This window comes from Dipodomys spectabilis, unplaced genomic scaffold (assembly GCF_019054845.1).
Source record: "Dipodomys spectabilis isolate Male_0828 unplaced genomic scaffold, ASM1905484v1 ptg000096l, whole genome shotgun sequence".
In the NCBI taxonomy this organism is placed as follows: Eukaryota; Metazoa; Chordata; class Mammalia; order Rodentia; family Heteromyidae; genus Dipodomys; species Dipodomys spectabilis.
In genome coordinates this window covers 28,662,276-28,681,223 of record NW_024870773.1, presented here as the reverse complement: position 1 = coordinate 28,681,223, position 18,948 = coordinate 28,662,276, and positions in this window count along the sequence as shown.

The window sequence follows — 18,948 nt, the reverse complement described above, 5'->3', positions numbered from 1 at the left end:
ATGTTTCTGGCTAGAAGACACTGCAAAGGAAGTTAATGTGTATGAACCTTCCAAATGCAAGTGATTATATTATGTAGTTCTCCCAATAACATGTGACCTATTTGTTATAAATGATGTCTGTTCAGCAGATGAGAAAACCAGGAGACAGGCTAACTTGATAGCAGTTGTGGAGTTTGATGAATAACGAAGGGACCAGACCTATACATGCTTTGTTGCTTGCCAACCACACTTGGAGGAGACTAGTAGAAACTATATTGAGCAAACTGGGATTATCAGAGTTGGGAGAGGTTGGACTGCATTAGTTTTCTTACCCTGGGTCACCACATCAGACCTTTAGTCAGCACTGCCTACTCAGCTTGGCATAATCGAATGTAAGCAAAATCAGAATTCTAGAAACAAAAACCACTGGAAAGGCACTCCTGCCAAACTATCATTCTATTCACATATTTTCCAAATTGGAATTCCAAAGGGATTTTATTGCTCGGTTGTTTTGATCAAAATGCCTGAATATTGAAGAATGAAATTATTATTTTACAATTTATGTTCTCAGCATGATGGGTCTGTGTATTCTATGTAGTAAGGGTTCTGTCAATATCCATGGCTTAACTGAGTGAACTTAATTCTACATAGCAGAGAGAAGATTGTTAATAGAGTGTGCTATCATCACTCTGGTGAATCCAGTTGCTCAAGTCAAGTGGTTTGCCTACTATTATACAAGAAGCTGTTGTTAGACTTATGAACTTCTGACTTTCAATTCTGTGGCTATAATGACTAATACAAAATTCATCCCTCCCTATTATTTCACAAAATAACTTGTATGTAATAAATGGTCAGTATGGACAGCTACATGAATTAAGCAAAATGTCAACTACAAGCCTCACATGTTTTTCTCTGGAAACCCACATATTCATATGCAAGATCATTCTAGGTCAGATTTTGCTAACACACTAGCCATTCATGCATGGGTCATTGGTCCCACAACCTGGACATTTTTATGCCTTGAGGGCATGAAGCACAGGCTTCTGTTCCATGGGCTCTTGTTCCCAGGAGAAAACTGTATATTGTTCATAATACAGTGTTTGTTGCATTAAATATTTAAGCCCTTTCTTTCTTCCATTCCTTAGTTTTCTTGCATGCTTATGATTTATACCAAGATTACTTTATGTATCAGACCATCATGTAAATCCTGTAGTCATCTTTTAGATGAGAACCAAGATTTAAGTTTATTCATTAAGACAACAAAACCCTAAACACAGAATTATCTTTGATAATTTAGGCATGATTGAAGAAGAGTGAAATACTTTCTAATACCTGATTCTTCCTGATTTTATAAAATTATCTTTCAAACTTTTATTAGTTAATATTGAATTTATATACATTAATTTGTATTCAACTTTAATTGAGAAGTTCAACTCTACCACATTCTTTAGCACTCTACCCCATTTTCTTCTAATCAATCATCTTTCATGATGATCACAATGTTTCACATAAAAGTTATAAATTGTTCTACAGTCCATTACAAAGAATGAATAACTTAAAAGTTGTCAATTGTTCTATAGTCCATTACAAAGAATGAATATTAGGTATAAATATTGATGCTAGTCACCTCTTAAGACAAAAAATATAACTTACTATCCACTTAGTACCTTTTAAACTAAATTGAGGTCTAAAAATATAAAGTCATTTTTTAAAATTTTTATTTATTTTTTATTGTGAAAATACTGTACAGAGGGGTTACAATTAGATGGGCAAGATAATGAGTACATTCCTTATCAAGCATTGAAGCCTCCTCCTTTGTTTCCCCTTCCCATCCCTTCCCAGTATAACGTCATTTTTAAAGCTTATTTTATTCTTTATTGAACTGTGTCTAATAGTGTATATGTATATTTACCAATGTTAGTTATTGAGGACAGTTCTTTCATATATATTAGATTGGCCAAAAGCAACAATGAAAACACAGACAAATAATAAAATTACTTTTATCTTTTTAAAGTTTGGGAGGCTGGGCGCTGGTGGCTCACGCCTGTAATCCTAGCTACTCAGGAGGCTGAGATCTGATGATTGTTGTTTCAAGCCAACTCAGGTAGGAGAGTCTGGGAGACTCTTATTTCCATTTAATCATAGAAGAAGCCTGAAGTGGTGCTGTGGCTCAAGTGGTAGAGCACTAGCCTTGAGCAAAAAGGAGCTCAGAGATAGCACCAAAGCCCAGATTTCGAACCCCAGGACCAGCAACAAATAAATAAAAAATAAAGTTTGGAATAAAAAAGTATAGTTTTCTATAAAATCTTTAAGAAAATTTAGATAATTGGTTTATAAAAAAACAATTAGGATTAGGTGGGCATAACTTAAACCCTAAGGTGGATGAGAGCAATTAGAATGACTCTCCTTTCAGTATGTATATCAAAGGCTAAAGCCTGCATATACTTTGCACAAAGTATGAGTGAATCTCAAGAAACAAGCCAGATTTGTTGGTGCATGGGTATATTTCTAGCTACTGAAGAGGTACAGACTAATTTGAGGGTTACAGTCAGAGGCTATCTTTGAAAAGCAAAAAGGGCTCAGAAAATGGCGCAAGCAATAGAATGTTTTCCTTGCAAGTGTGAGGGCCTTAATGGAAAACCCATGGACCACCAAAAGTCGTAAGTGAATAAAACAAAAACTAAATGAACATAGTTTAAAAATTCAATGTTCCTAACATCCAAGATTGATTCTTGACAAAATGTCATTTCTCCATATATTATGTGTTATATATTATATTTTATATATACATCCATATATTTATCTCATAATGTAAGATTTATAATATTAATATATACTATATATGTGTGTATGTCATTATGCCATGAGCTCTTTCAAAAAATATATTTTGTTTTCCACCACAACCACAGTATATGGATCTTTAGGAAGTAGTATGCAATATAATTTTTATCTGTTATTAAAGCTGTGCTTCCTACAAACTGGTTGATTTTCAGAGGGAGATCCCTTGTAAAACTGGATGATCTGGTTATTCCCATTACTGCCCCTCACTGTCCTCACTGACTTCATCAGTGTTCAAGAGATGACTGCTAGAATGCATGCTCTTCAAGATGAGTTCTTAGAACCCCTGACTTACTGAAGACAAAGAACAGAAGATTTTTTTTTTCCAGAAGATATTTTAATGCATTGGTTTTAATCATGATGATAACCTTGTTCAGAATGTTTTAGAGTCAGTGTTAAGTCTTGTTATACATTTTGGTTTATCAAAGAAAGTTGTATTTTTTAATCTTTACATGTTCAAGGTTCAAATAATAGCAACAGTTGTTTTTGAACTATTAGAATGAGGAGGGCAATTATGATGATTCCTGATAGATATTTGCTAGTACAACATACTAAAAAATATTGTCAAGAATTTACCTACATTAACCTCTAAGAATAAAAGCTTATTAGTAACAATTTTTTTTGGTCAAACTATTGTCAAGAATTTACCTACATTAACCTCTAAGAATAAAAGCTTATTAGTAACAATTTTTTTTTGGTCAGTCATGGGGCTTGAACTCCGGGCCTGGATGCACTTCCTCATCTCTTCAGCTCAAGGCAAGCTCTCTACCACTTGAGCCACACACCACTTCTGGTTCTCTGGTGATTAATTGGAGATAAGAATGTCTCACAGACTTTTCCTGCCTGGGCTTGCTTTGAACCACAATCCTCAGATATCAGCCTCCTGAGTAGCTAGTTTATAGGTGTGAGCCACTAGCACACAGCAGTAACGAATTAGTAACGGAAACAGTCCTTCCCTTTTATAGAAAACATACTTGTCTTTGTTATTGGACTGCTACTACAAAATACAGGAGACAGCAAAATTTGTGCAGACTGCATAATTTTACATAATTTGTGGGACCAAGGTGGTGGTGTAGATCAGTAATCCCAGTGCTCAGGAGCCTGAAGCAGGCGACATAGTGAGCTCCAGAAAAGTCTGACTGCAAACACTCAAAACACAAATACAAAGCCTGGCAAGGGTGGCTTATATCTGTAATCTTACCTATTCAAGAGGCTGAGATCTAATCATGAAATCTCAAAGCTAGCTCAAGCAGGAAAGTCTGTGAGACTATTATCTCCAATGAACCAGCAAAAATCCAGAAGTGGATGTATGGTTCAATTAGCAGAGCATTGGCTTTGGTAGAAAAAGCTTAAGAGTTAGAACCTGGGTCCTGAGTTCAAGTCTCAGCACGCATACACACACACACACACACACACACACACATTCACACACACACACACACTCAAAAGAAGGCATGGATTGGGAAAAGTGGGTGAGCATTTTGAAGGTGGTGGCATTGATCAAGATGGATTGTTTTCATTAGCTGATTTGTTAAATGGCAGCTCCCTTGAACAACTACTAAAAGAACAATAAAATTAAAAATTTTCAGAAAAAAAGAATTTATTTTTATACTTCTGGAAGTCTAAAAGTCTGATCTGCAGGATCTGTATGTGGTGAGGGTGTGTTTATTGTATCATCCTGTGGTGGAGAGTGGAAAGATCAGGAAGCACACACAAGACAGGGAGGAGCAGAAGCTGAGTTCATTCTGTTACAAGAACCTACTTCTGTGATAACAGCATTAGTTCATTTCTCAGGCCAGAGTCTTTGGAACCTAATTGGCACTTAATATTCCCATCCTTCAGCAATTGTATTAAGGATCACATTTCTACCCTTTGAATTTGGGGATAACTTTCAAACCACAGCAGTAGCCCTATTGAATGAGGATCTGCATATCTTATCATTTAGACTACAAGACCAGTAGTATATTTTCTTCCAAATATTCTGATCTGAAATATTGCCTGGAAGCTTCTCATTTTACTCTTCTTTTAGCATGCAGGAAAACCTTGGAAGGGATCAAAGACACACCATGGAGAGGGTTCATGAAGAGTCACTTAGCAGTGGAAGTGCTGGCAACACAGAGTGGTGAGGCCTAGCAAGTATGGGGTCCTGAATTTGATACCCAGAGCCATCAAATGCATATATTATATACATACACACACACACACACACACACACACACACACACACACACATATGTATGCATACATACAATATTCTCATGAAGCTGTCTTCTCCTTCTGTAGCTTTTGCACTTATTATCTGCATTTATCTGGTTTACCACTATTATTACATTTAACATAATATAGTATGAAAATTTTTGCATGGATCATTGTGGAATTTTTAAATATTTTATTTCATTTATTTTTGGTGCTGGTACTGGGGTTTTGAATTCAGGGCTCCACACTCTTCTTTTTCTACTCAAAGCTGGTGCTTGAACCATACCTTCTCCTGCATTTTTGGGGGATTAGAAATTGAGGATAAAAGTCTCATGGATTGTCTGCCTGGGCTGGCTTTGAACCTCAATTCTCAGAACTCAGCCTCCTGAGTAGCTAGAATGATGGGTATGAGCTGGAAATTTTTGATTGGGAGAGTACTACAATTTATATAATGAATTATCTTCTAAAATTGTTTAATTTTCAAAAAAATTATTATAAAGGTAAGGTGTGGAGGAGTTACAGCTACATAAATCAGGTAAAAAGCACATTTTTTTTTGGACAATATTACCCCTTCTCTTGCTCTCTGCCAGTGCCTGAAATGTCTTATAAAGACAAATGTGAAATATTTATAAAATATATTTATATTCCATGTAATGTATATAGATTTGAGCCACTACGTAATTTCAGATCTTTATAATAGACATATAGTTTGGTTTTTAGTTGTCCTTCGCTTCATTTTGTGCATTATTACAGCCAAGGCTGTAATAAACAATTTAAGTTGTCTTTCTATGCCATGTTCTTTTCACTGTTCCAGGTTAGCAGAGGAAGGGTACAAACTGCTTTTGACCTCACAGGGAATAGAAAATAGAGATAGAAAATAGCTGTGTCAGAATTCATGTAGCAAATACTGTGATCTCACAGCAAATTTGTATTGGAGATGGACTTTGCTTCTTAGCAGAAATATCCACTGAGCAAGTATGGTTAGATTAGTGTCTTTCCAAGACACTGGGAAAACAGCTTATTAAAAGGCAAGGATTTGGATTTGTCTTATTTTTCTCAAGCAAGCTGACTCTTCTGCTTTTGTTTTGTTATGGCTTTGCATTTTAGGAAGAATATTTTATTCCTATGTCCCTCCTATCCTTGTTATTTCTCATCATGGACAAAGTTAAAAAGCTCTCATTTCTTTTCGTAACTGCTTCGTTTTGGCTATTTCTAACTTGAAATCATTTTTAGACCAATTCCAACAAAAAGAAGATACATCAGACACATTTTAGTCTAATAACATTAAGGCTTCTGACAATTGAGCTTATGTTCAGAATATCAAGGATTTTCCACGATTACTGAAATTAATATTTACATTATGAAATTAACATTCCTTTGAACTCTATAGCAACTTGGAACCATCCTCTAGCAGTAGAATTTCTTGGATAATTCTAAAGCTAAAAGATTGTATAAGTATGGAAATTCTCACCAGAATTTCTATATTTTTTGAAGTTTACAGAACTTTTACATTTTGTAAAAAGTACATTTTGAATGTCCCTTGTTCAGGTCAGAAAGCTGCGTGGAGAGGTGATGAGGCCTCCACGCATCCAGAAATGTAGAGATGTGCTGCTTACTACGTGCCAGGCTCCGAGAACTCTCTTTTTGTTGTTTCTTTTTTCTTTTTTTTAAATTGTATTGTAGAGATGCTGTACAGAGGGTTACAGTTGCATGAGTAAGGCAATGAGCGCATTACTGTGGATCAGTGTTACCCCTTCCCTTGTGGTTGTCCCACTATCCTTTCCCTCCCCCAGTCATAACTTCTTAGTGTGATTAAGTAGATTATATGAATTTCACAAATTTCAAAGTCTTGTGAGATAGTGATACTTAAAGTCACAAACACATTCTAACCTTTATGGGGCAAATTTTTATCGTGGTCTATGAAGTTTGTGAATTCTATGGGCTTTGACAATACAGCTATTTTTTCAACATCGGGTGATATGTCCGTTTCTTTCCTTTTGCTTAGTGTCAGCTGTTCCTACTCTCGCTCTTATTCCCTCCCTCCCATCACTGCCATTGAGTTGCTTAGTTCGTTTTGATCAATGTCCAGTGCAGCTGATGGGTCCTACTGTTTTATGTTTTCCCCTGCTTCCCTCTGTTTCTGTGTCCTCTTCCTACCTTCCCTCAGATATGTGTATATGTATCATATATGTGGTCAGCAGCATGGATCATTTAGTAATGATACAACCAGATGCGTGGAGGTCCTTTGTTTCTTGAATCTTGTTTATTTTTGTCGTATCTCCTTATGTTTTAGATTTAGCATCAGCATATAAAGGAGATCATGTGCCATTTGTCTCTTTGCTCTTGGGTTGCCTCACTCAAAATGATTTTTTCTAGTTCCATCCATTTCTCTACAAATGCCATTATTTTGTCCTTTCTAATGGCTGCATAATATTCCATTGTATATAGGTACCACAATTTTTGGATCCATTCATCTGTAGTAGGGCATCTGGGTTGTTTCCATACCTTGGCTATTGTGAACAGTGCCGCAACAAACATGGAGGTGCATGTGTCCTTGTATCCTGGTTCCTGTTGTTCAGGATAGAAGCCTAGGTGTAGGAGTGGTATGATTGGATCATAGGGGAGGTCTATATGTAGCTTTCTGAGGAACCTCCAGACTGCTTTACAAAGTGGTTGTATTAGTGGTTGTACATTCTCACCAGCAGTGCAATAGGGTTCCTCTTTCTCCACATCCCCTCCAGCATTTGTCATTGGTTGAATTTAGGGTGCAGGCCATTCTGACTGGGGTAAGGTGGTATCTCAGTGTTGTTTTTATTTGCATTTCCTTTACAACTAGGATGGTGAATGTTTCCTCATGTGTTTCTTTGCCATTTTTATCTCTTCTTCTGAGAAGTCTCTCTTTAGTTTGTTAGGTTTGGGAAGGATTAGTTTCTTGAGTTCCCTGTATATACTAGATATTAGGCCCTTGTCTGATATATTGCTGGTAGATATTTTTCCCAATTAGTTGGCTGTCTTTCTAGTTTGGTTGCTATGGCTTTAGCTGTACAGAAACCTTTAGTTTAAGGTAGTCCCTTTTTGTCGAGTCTCTTTCCAATTTGTTGTGACCCAGGGACTCTGTCCAGGAAGTTCCTGCCTGTGCCTATAAGTTCAAGTGTCTCTCCTACTCTGTCCTGCAGTAGTTTCAGAGTTTCAGGTTTGATGTTAAGGTCTTTAATCCATTTTGAGTTGATGTTGGTGCATGGTGATAGGCTGGGGTCCACTTTTAGTTTTCTGCATGTGGCTGCCCAGTTTTCCCAGCACCAGTGGTTGAAGAGGCTATGCTTTTCCCACTGTATGTCTTTGGCTCCATTGTCAAATATCAGCTGCCTGTAAGTGTGTCGTTTTATTTCTGAAACTTCTGATCTATTCCATTGGTCTTCCGGTCTGTTTTTGTGTCATTACCATGCTATCTTTGTTATTATGGCTCTATAGTAGAGTTTGAAGTCCGGCATCGAGATCCCTTCTGTGTTGCCTTTTTTGCCTAGAATTATTTTGGCTATTCTAGGTCTTTTGTTGTTCCATATGAATTTTTGGACTGTTTTCTGTATTTCAGTAATGAACATCATTGGGATTTTAGTGGGAATTGCATTGAATTTGCATATAAATTTTGGCAGTGTGGCCATTTTCACTATAGTAAGTCTGCCTATCCAAGAAGATGGAATGTCTTTCCATTTCCTGGTGTCCTCTGTAATTTCTTTCTTTAAGTTTTTATAGTTTTCATTAAATAGTTCCTTTGCATCTTTGGTTAGGTTAATTCATATATACATATATATATGACGTTATTGTGAATGAGGTTGTTTCTTTGATTTCCCTTTCTGCTTGTATATTGTTGCTGTACAGAAAGGCCACTGATTTTCATGGATTAATTCTGTATCCTGCTACTTTGCCGAAGTGGTTTATAAGTTCTAAGAGTTTGTAGATGGAGTTTTTGGTATCATGCAGGTATAGTATCTTGTCATCTGCAAAAAGGGATAGTTTAACGTCTTCCTTCCCTATGCAGATCCATTTAATGCCTTTTTCTTGGCTTATTGCTCTGGCTAAGGATTCCAGAACTATATTGAAGAGGAGTAGAGAGTGGGTATCCTTGCCTCGTTCCTGATTTTAGTATGGGTTGTAGTTTTTCCCCATTAAGTATAATATTGGCTATTGGTCTGACATATAAGGCTTTTATTTTTTTAAGGAATGTTCGTTCTATTCTTATTATCAAAGTATTTTCCATGTCAATGGAGATAATCATGTGGTTCTTGTCCTTGGAATTGCTGATGTGATGGATTACATTTTTAGAGTTACATATGTTAAACTGTCCTTGCATCTCTGGGATGAAGCCTACTTGATTGCAATACATGATTTTTTTTTAATGTGTTTCTGGATACTGTAGACTAAGATTTTATTGAGGAGCTTTGCGTCTGTGTTCATGAAGGAGATTGGTCGGTAGTTCTCTTTTTGTTGGATCTTTGCCTGGTTTGGGGATTAGTGTGATATTGGCTTCATAGAATGAGTTTGGGATAGCTCCCTCTGTTTTATTTCTCAGAAGAGTTTGAGGAGTATGGGTATTAGTTCCTCTTTAAAGGTCTTGTAGAATTACGTAGTGAATTCATCCGATCCTGGGCTTTTCCTTGTTGGAAGACTTCTGATTGTTTCCTCTATCTCATTGTAAGATATTGGTTTATTTAATTTATTTATTTCTTCTTGGTTCAGTTTGGGAAATTTGTATTTCTCTTAAAATTCATCCATTTCTGCTAGGTTTTCTTTCCTTCGTGAGTATGGATTCCGGAAATGATTCTTTATAATTGTTTGGATGTCTTAGGTATTTGTCATAAGTTTTCCCATGGCATCCCTGAATTTATTGATTTGGGTTTCTTCTCTCCTTTTTTTAATCTTGCCAAAGGTCCATCAATTTTGAGTTTTTCAAAAAAAAGCTTTTTGTTTTATTAAGTTTATTTATAGTTTTCTTAGTCTCTATCTCCTTAATTTCAACTCTTATTTTGGTTATCTTGCTCTGTCTAGTAACTTTAGGTTCAATTTTTTCATGCTTTTCTAGCAGTTTTAGTTCAACATGAAATTATTTGCTTGTCTATCTCTATTTTCTTGATGTGTGCAGTGAGAGCAATAAATTTGCCCCTTAGGACTGCTTTTGCAATGTCCCACAGGTTTCTTTGTGATGTATATTCATTTTCATTGAATGGTAGGAACTTTGTAATTTCTTCTGTTACCCAGATGTTGCTCATAAGTGTGCTGTTCAATTTCCATGTATTCAAGTAGTTTCTACGGTATGCTTTGTTATTGAGAACTAGCTTGATTCTACTGTGGTCGTATAGAATCCAGGAGATTGTGTCAATCCTCTTGTATTTGCTCAAATTCCTTATATGAATTATCATATGGCCTTTTTTGGAAAAAGTTCCATAGGCTTTATATCATCTTATAGAGAGATGCATTGTGTTTCCTGTCAATTTCTTGTTTTCCTAAGTTCCTCTTCTTTCCTTTCCTCCTGTGCTTACTAAGTTGGACTTCTGGTGATATCTGTCTGATGTGGATCCTTGATCTTGATTGTTTTCTTCATGTATTCCCCTCTCAATATTCTTTGAAGTTCTGGCTTATTGTTTATGAATTCATTTAGTTTTTCTTTACTATTAAAAATTTTAGTTTCTTCATCAAATGTGAATGCTAGCTTCACTGTGTATACCAGTCTGGGTTGGCAATTATTGGTTCTTAAGGCTCAGATGCTACTTTCCCAGGCTTTCCTTGCATTCAGTGTCTGTGTAGAGAGATCTGCAGTGGTTCTGATATTTTTCCCATTATAGTATGGCTCCTTCTTTATTTTTGCTGCATGCAAGATTGTTTCTTTATTATTCAGACCTAGGTCTCAGGTTCTCCCCTTGGCTGTGAGGTTGAGTGGTTTTAGACTGTATAAATTCTGAGCTCTAAGGTTCTCAGCAATCAGCAAATATGGCACCAGCACCTTGAGGGTCTTCTGCACTGGCATTCTGCAGATAACCCACTCTGGCTCTGTGATCCCTAGCAGCCCCTGGACGGGCTGGGCTGCGTGGCCAACAAGGAGTGGGGGAAGGGTCTTTCTCTTGTGAAATTCTTCCTTTCCTTTTTTTTTTTCACCTTCTGTTTTTTTCTGGGTCTTTGGCTTTTTGCTGTTATCTGTCTCTTGGGGAAACTGAGCATTGGAACTCGATCTCTCTATTTAGTTGGAGAGAGCTGTGGTGTTCCCCTACTGTCCCATGACCATCTTGGCACCCCTCTTCCTCTGAGAACTCTTAATGGATTGTCCTCAGAAAATTTATAGAAGTATGAAAGAAACACAGATCTTTATTATTGATATAGTTATATAGAAATATATCAAAGGTATTAACATTCCAACTACAGATAGAATTGGAAACAGAATATACTCCATAGAGGAAGTAACGGGTGAGTTCCTTAGAGCATTTGCTAACTTAAGACAACAAAATTAGTAGTATGGGGGCTAGATGCTGGTACTATGCCTGTAATCCTACTCAAGAGGCTGACATCTAAAGATCCCAGTTTGATGCCCGTTTGGGCATAAAAGGTAGACTCTTATCTCTAATTTACGAGCAAAAAGCTGGAAGTGGAGGCCTAATTAGAGTGAATGCCATCATTGAGTGAATAAGCTAAGCAAAATTGCAAGGCCCTGAGTTCAAGCCCCAGTTCAAGCATACACACACACACACACACACACACACACACACACACACACACACACACACACACACACACACACACAGAGTTACTAATAAGGCTTTTCATAGGAAGTCTTAGCAGCCAAAGGAATTGAAGATAAGGCAGAGAAAAGAGATAAGATTCATGTATTAAAATAGATTTGAGATTTATCCTTTAGGAATCAGTAACTAATGAAAGGTGTTAAGAAGGGAAATACCAGGATTATAATGGTTATATTGGCCGAAAATGTGAGTGTTTGAAAGACTAGTGACTGGAAGACTTGATTCTATAGTTGGACAGATATGTAAGGATTAAAACTAAAAGAATATCACTGAGAATTATCACTTCCAGGAACTGATGCTCTATTATAATTCCTCTTCTTAAATATGTCATAGAACTAATGAGCAGATTGTGACAAGAGTGCTAGGATATCACTTTGGTGATTAGGTTTCTAAAACATTGTGGCCTTTGGCTTAACATCTTTCTCACTGGCTTATGAGAGAAGACAGTTCCCATGTTTTGAATCGTATTGTGGAGAAGGGACATCTCAGTGACAAAGACCAGAAAGAAGGCTCTAGCCATCAGCAGCCACCTGAGAAAACTTGGAAGTGAAACACCTCCCCGTCCAGTCTTAAAAATGACAGGAGACCTAGTTTACAGCGTTAATTTTAACCTTGGGATAGAGCCAGAGCCAGAGACACCAGGCTAAGCCATATGTCACCAATGAAATTGTGGCCTAATCAATATTATTTAATCTGTCATATTTTGGGATAATTTGTAATGGGCATTAGGTATCTAACAAGTTGGTTTTTGTTGTAATTTACTGTATTTTAATTTAATTTAATTTAATTAATTTTAATTTAATTAATTTTATTTAATTTACTGTATTTTTATTTATCTTTGATCAAATGAGGGATTATACAAGTAGTAGATTCTGTAATCTTTGTAATTATTTTAATTTTAATCAGTATTCCTTTTCTGGTACTGGTCTTTGAACTCCAGACTTTGTGTTGGCTAGGCAGGTACTGTACCACTTGAGTCACACATCCAGTCTCAGTATTCCTTTTTAAAAAATGATCAACTATTGTCATATCTATGTAATATACAGTGCCTATCTTAAATGCCAAATCAAACATCCAAGCTAACAAATTTCTAATTGGGCAATATTTAAAATATTACCTTAAATTTTTCAATTTTGTCAAATTAGAAAGTACTAATTTTTCTCTTCTGATACTTCACTATGTGCCTAACAGTGCGACTGTTTGATTGTTAAAGAGAACAGGGCCTGAAGTTATAAATCAGTGTTGAGCACTTTTCTAGCTTTCAAGAGGCCTTAGTTTAACCCTCAGCACTGCAAAACAAAACACAACTACACACAGGAGAGAATTTCAGCACACTTAGTTGAAATTTCTTCATTTAGCAAATTTTTTTTCAGGGATTTGTTGAGCTCTATAACTTGTGAAAATTAACATCTACTAATTCTCATTTTTAATAGATATTTCTCTGCAAAAAATAACTTGTCTTGAGCATCTTGCAGAATTGAACTGACATATCTATCAGTTTAGATTAAACATGACTTTTTAGTAATTATGGTAATGAAAGTCTCACAGAATTTTGCTTGGGCTGGCTTCCCTCTGCGATCCTTAGATCTCAGCCTCTGAGTAGCTAGGATTACAGTGTGAGCCACCAGTAGACCCACAAGGAATTTCTAGTTCTTTATAGAAGATTGACTAATTTGTGACCATGATGTTTTAAGAAAATTTTTTTATGATAGCACATATTCTAGGAAGATAATATTACAGACCATAGTGCTGAGAATCAAATTTATTATAGGTTGTAGTGATTGTTATAGTATTATTATAAGCTACAAATATTATTTCTCTAGTCCTTTGTCATAGAATATGTGTGCATATTTAATCAATTATTTGGATTGAGTGCTTTTCTTCTGAAATCCTATACTATATCATGTAAAATTATCCGTTAAGGAAAATAGAATGTACTAGGCTTAATATTTTGAGGACAAAAAATTAATAGTTCATCATTTCCAATCCTTGCTTCCTTTGCTGCAGACAAAGTATCTAGTCATCAGCTTTTATTCTTCCAAGAACGTAGGCTAATCAGCTGGTCAGAAGCACCTACGTGTCTGTAAGTGTTTCAGGTTGGGTTTCATAGAAAGAAGCAAACAAATCTGGAAAATCTCCTGGAACAGATTCTTGGGAGATTAATACCTAGAAAAAAAAGAGGAAGGCAAGAATGGATAGAGGAAGACTCCAATTCAGTAGTTATTGAGGCTTCAGTTGAGTCTACATGACAGTAAGCTCTTTGAAGTTATCCCATATTGAACTAAGGAGCTAGGCTTTTGTATTCCCACATCTGTCAGCCATTCCCCTGAACCTGGGAAGATGTGTTGTATAGGAAGTTTTCTGGGTAGAAAGACAGGCACCATGAGAGATGTCAACTGGCCCTCAATAGCTGACAATCCTATCACCACAGTGCCTAGTCTGTATTGCAACAAATCTACTTGTTTTTATAGTGTTTGCCCTACATAGAAGAGCTCTAGATTCTTCTTTTTTGGTCTTATTTCCTGGGAAATCTTAGGAAAAAATTCTATAAATTGATTTCTAAGCTGATACTGATATTAGTTCCTTCTCTCTTACCTACTCAGATTTCTCTTGCTCTCATCTAGCACATTCCTGATTTGCACTCTTGGTCTCATATGGTGACCTAGACTTTCATTCCTAAGATCTGACTTTCATTCCTAAGCCCTGACTTCCATGTCTTCCTCAGGCTATGAATACTTGATTGCCAAAGTGAGCATGGAAGATGAGCATTAGTGACATGCATAATCCTAGTTACTCAGGAGGCTGAGTATCTTAGCTACACAGGAGGCTGAGATCTAAGCCAGTCCAGGCAAGAAAGTCCATGAGACATTTAACTTGACTTATCCACCCAAAATCCAAAAATGAAAATTTAGCTCAAGTAGTAGAAAACTAGATTTGAGCAAAATGTTCAAGGATAGTGCCCAGGCCCTGAGTTCAAACCTCAGGACTGGTACCAACAAAAAAAAAAGTGAGCATAGGAACATCAAGAGAAGCCCCAGGCTGCCATCTGACTACTAGCTAATCATATTCTACCCTGTCTCAGAAGCAGCATTACCTCTGTCTGATAATGATAATAAATTCCATTTGGACACTTGGCTCTTTTCTTTCCCTACTGGTCTCTTGATAGAAGTCTAAAGGAACCCTGTATCAGCTGTACTGAAAATTCTATATGATTGTTACTTTGTCCTTAGGAACAAGCATTCTTCCTCATGGAATCAGGATCTCTAAACACTTAGAGCCAAGAATGTGGGCACAGAGAGCACAAATTTCCCTTGTGGAGTGCTAGGAATGATAGTAAGAAAACAGTTCCAATTTGAACTGCTTTTCCTGGGGATATATTCTACTGTGAACACAGAACTGTATATTATATGGATATCTGTAGTAAACACCATGTGCTGGAAGATTTCACCCTCTCCTTAGAGGAATTATTTTCAAGCTGAACTATCAGTTCACAATTTTATTGGATCTATGACTTCTGGTGTGAAGCATACATGTATACATGTGCCTATACTGATGCTTTCTTTCTTGTAAAATGGGTTCTTTGTTGGTAAGTCAAACACTGTGAAAGCTCTCAGTGATTTGGGTTAACTAATGCCCAGTGTGTAGAAAAGGAAGTTTCATATCTGGAACATACATGGATGGTGTTCAAAATGAATCACTGTCTCTTCTCAAGTGAGAGACAATTTATAACTAAATCTGCACTAACTGACCAGCTATTCTCAAATACTGATGCCTGACTGAGAGCTTGACATAAATCTCAGAGGCTGACAGGTTAAATACTTGATTGGTGGTATTATCTAGATCATCTGTGGTGGTTAGAAGCTCATGTCACCAGACCCTAGTAGACCCTCAGGCCTTAAACCACTGTAGTTTAGCAGTTCCTTTCCAGTCACCATCTATTAGAACTAGTGGAATTCTTGTTGCCAGATTGCCAGGCCCCAAATCAAACTTAGTATGCTCCCTACTATTGTTCTGGGAATCAGGAAGTGATATCTGAAATAGAATGAAAAGTGGTGTATTGGACATGGTAGAGGCATAGATATAGTTTTTCATATATAGTTTTAAACACTGTATTGAAACATTATGTAAAGGATTTTATATGAAATATTTATATTTCATCTATATATGAAATAATATTATATATATATTCCTGATTGAAATCAGGGGAAAAAACCGGGGATTGATTTTAAAAATTGCAGATAAAAACTGTAGATAAACCTGATTTTGACATTATTTATCATTCATAGGTTGAGAAATTGAATGACAAGAACCAGGACTAGAAACTGTACAAATGATCAATTGAAAATTCTAGAACAAATAATTTCTTTTACTGTCAGTTTACCTTCAATCTAAAAGACAGCTTATGTATTAGACTATCAAACTGGTTTTAACAAAAGGATAGATAAGCAAAAAGGATAATTCATGAGTTGGTATGTAAGTCTGAAGAAATTTTCAAGTCTTTAGCACAGAGAAGTAAATAATGTAAAAGATGCTGTAGAAGGTCTGATGCATAATAGAATTTGAGGAGAAAAGGAGAGAGATTTGGATGGTAGCAATCTGTTTCAATATTTTGAAACTTACAAAAGACATATTAATGGGCAGAGTCAAGAAGCACAGAGAATCATAACCAATGTATATGTAAAAAAGGCATAGCTAGGCAAAAATTATAAAATTGTTAAGAAACAAAGAAAAAGTGAATTTCTTAGAAGTAAAGATAGGAACAAAGATGCTCCAACTTAAAGAAGCAGTAACATAGCTGATAAGTTATTTAACAGGAACAGTGGAAACCAAAACCCATGTAAGACTAGACAATTCTTCTTTTTTTTTTTTTTTTTAAGGTTCCGGTCCTAGGGCCTGAACTCTGGGCCTGGGCGCTATCCCTCAGTTCTTCACTTCAAGGCTAATTCACTACCACTTGAGCCACAGCACCACTTCCAGCTTTTTTTTTCCTGCTTATGTGGTGCTAAGGAATCAAACCCAGGGCCTCATGCATGGAAGGCAAGTGCTCTACCACTGAGCCTCCTTCCCAGCCCCCTAGACAATTCTTAACCACATCCTTTCACACTCAACAAACTGCTATGAAAACTTTCTCTGGTTGGAGGGAAAACAATGAATGAATTATGAATAGTCTATTTATATTAGATATATGTAAGGTCTGCCCCAGGAAGGTGGGCAGACCCTTCCCTCCTCTCAGCTAAGTCTCTACCCAGTACCTGCATCACCTAGGCAACTGACACACTTGGAGGATGTCACATCCGCATCTGCTAAGGTCACATCAGATCGGATGTGGCCACACCCTTCTCCCATCTGACCACACTTTATCTGGTCACACTTCCCTTTACCTGGCCGCGCTCCCTTTCCCAGCCACCTGGAGTCCCAGCTTAGCCTGGGGTCAGCCAGTTTGGTGAATAAACCTATCCCTTGCCTGAATACCACGAGTGGTGTTCTCTTGTCAGTCTCTTTAATTATCTAAGAATATATAGGATAGATATATCTATAGGTAAAAATCTATACCTAGATATATAGGAAAAATCTACATGATACATGATACTTGAGACTATACTCTCACAATCCAAAATATAATTTTTTAAATTTTTATTTATTTTTTATTGTGAAAATACTGTACAGAGGGGTTACAATTACATGGGCAAGATAATGAGTACATTTCTTATCAAGCATTGTAGCCTCCTCCTTTGTTTCCCCTTCCCATCCCTTCCCATCCTCCTCCCACCCCCCCCCCACCTAATCCACCCCACCCCCCCCCACCAAAGTTGTAAAGTTCATTTTTGACATAACAACTTGTACATCTCATTGTTGCAACAGGTCCACCTGTATCCTTATTTAAATGACTTGTTTTTCCCCTTCCCCTCCACAAATTATACCGACATCAAATACAATGAAAGCAGGGGTTATACTGTGGGGGGAGGGACATACAAAGCAACAAAGAAATAATCTTATAAATGCATTAGAAACAATCGCATGAAAGAAAAAAACATTTGAATACATATCTTAGGGTTCATTTCCCTAACATCACCTTATCTGACTTTTTCTGCTTGACTCATACATATACTAGATATTGCAAATAAGGGAAACTATGGGACCTATGTTTCTTTGGGCTTGGCTTACTTCACTTAATATAACTTTTTCCAAGTCTTTCTATTTCCTAACAAATGGGGCAATGTCATTCTTTCTGATGGAGGCATAGAATTCCATTGTGTATATATACCACATTTTCTTGATCCAAAATACATATTTTAATGCCTTAAAACATCTCTGAAATAATGGCAAATGAACGCATAACTACCAAACAAGGAGAGAGAAAATTTAGAGTAATCAAAAATACTAAATCTAAAAGAAGACAAAAAGAAGAAAGAGAACAAAGAAGAAGAGGAGGAAGAAGGGTGCATAGAAGGGACACTCAAGTAGAAGTTCCAAGTAGAGGACATTTAAACCCAAAGTAGAAACCAAAGTGATGGGAAAAGATGCATCATGCAAATACTGACCAAAAGAAAGCTGGTATTCTTTTTTTTAAAATTATTATTGTGAGAATACCGTACAGAGGAGTTACAATTACATGGGCAAGATAATGAGAACATTTCTTATCAAGCATTGTTGCCTCCTCTTTGTTTTCCCTTCCCATCCCTTCCCATACTCCCTCCCTCCCCCCATCTGATCCTCCCCCCACCAAAGTTGTAAAGTTCGTTTTTCGACATAACGACTTGTACATCTCATTGTTGCAATGGGTCCACCTGTATATATCTAGTTAAATGATTTGTTTTTTCCCTTTCCCTCCACAAATTATACCAACATCAAATACAGTGAAAGCATGGGTTATATTGTGGGGGAGGGACATACAAAGCAACAAAGAAATCATCTTATAAATTTGTTAGAAACAATTGCATGAAAGAAAAAATAAAACAAAAAAACATTTGAATACTTATCTTGGGGATCATTCCCGTAACATCAACTTATCTGACTTTTCTGCTTGACTCATATACTCGTTATTGCAAATAAGGTAAATCATGGGACCTATGTTTCTTTGGGCCTGGCTTACTTCACTTGATATAATTTTTTCCAAGTCTTCCCATTTCCTAACCAGTGGGTTAAT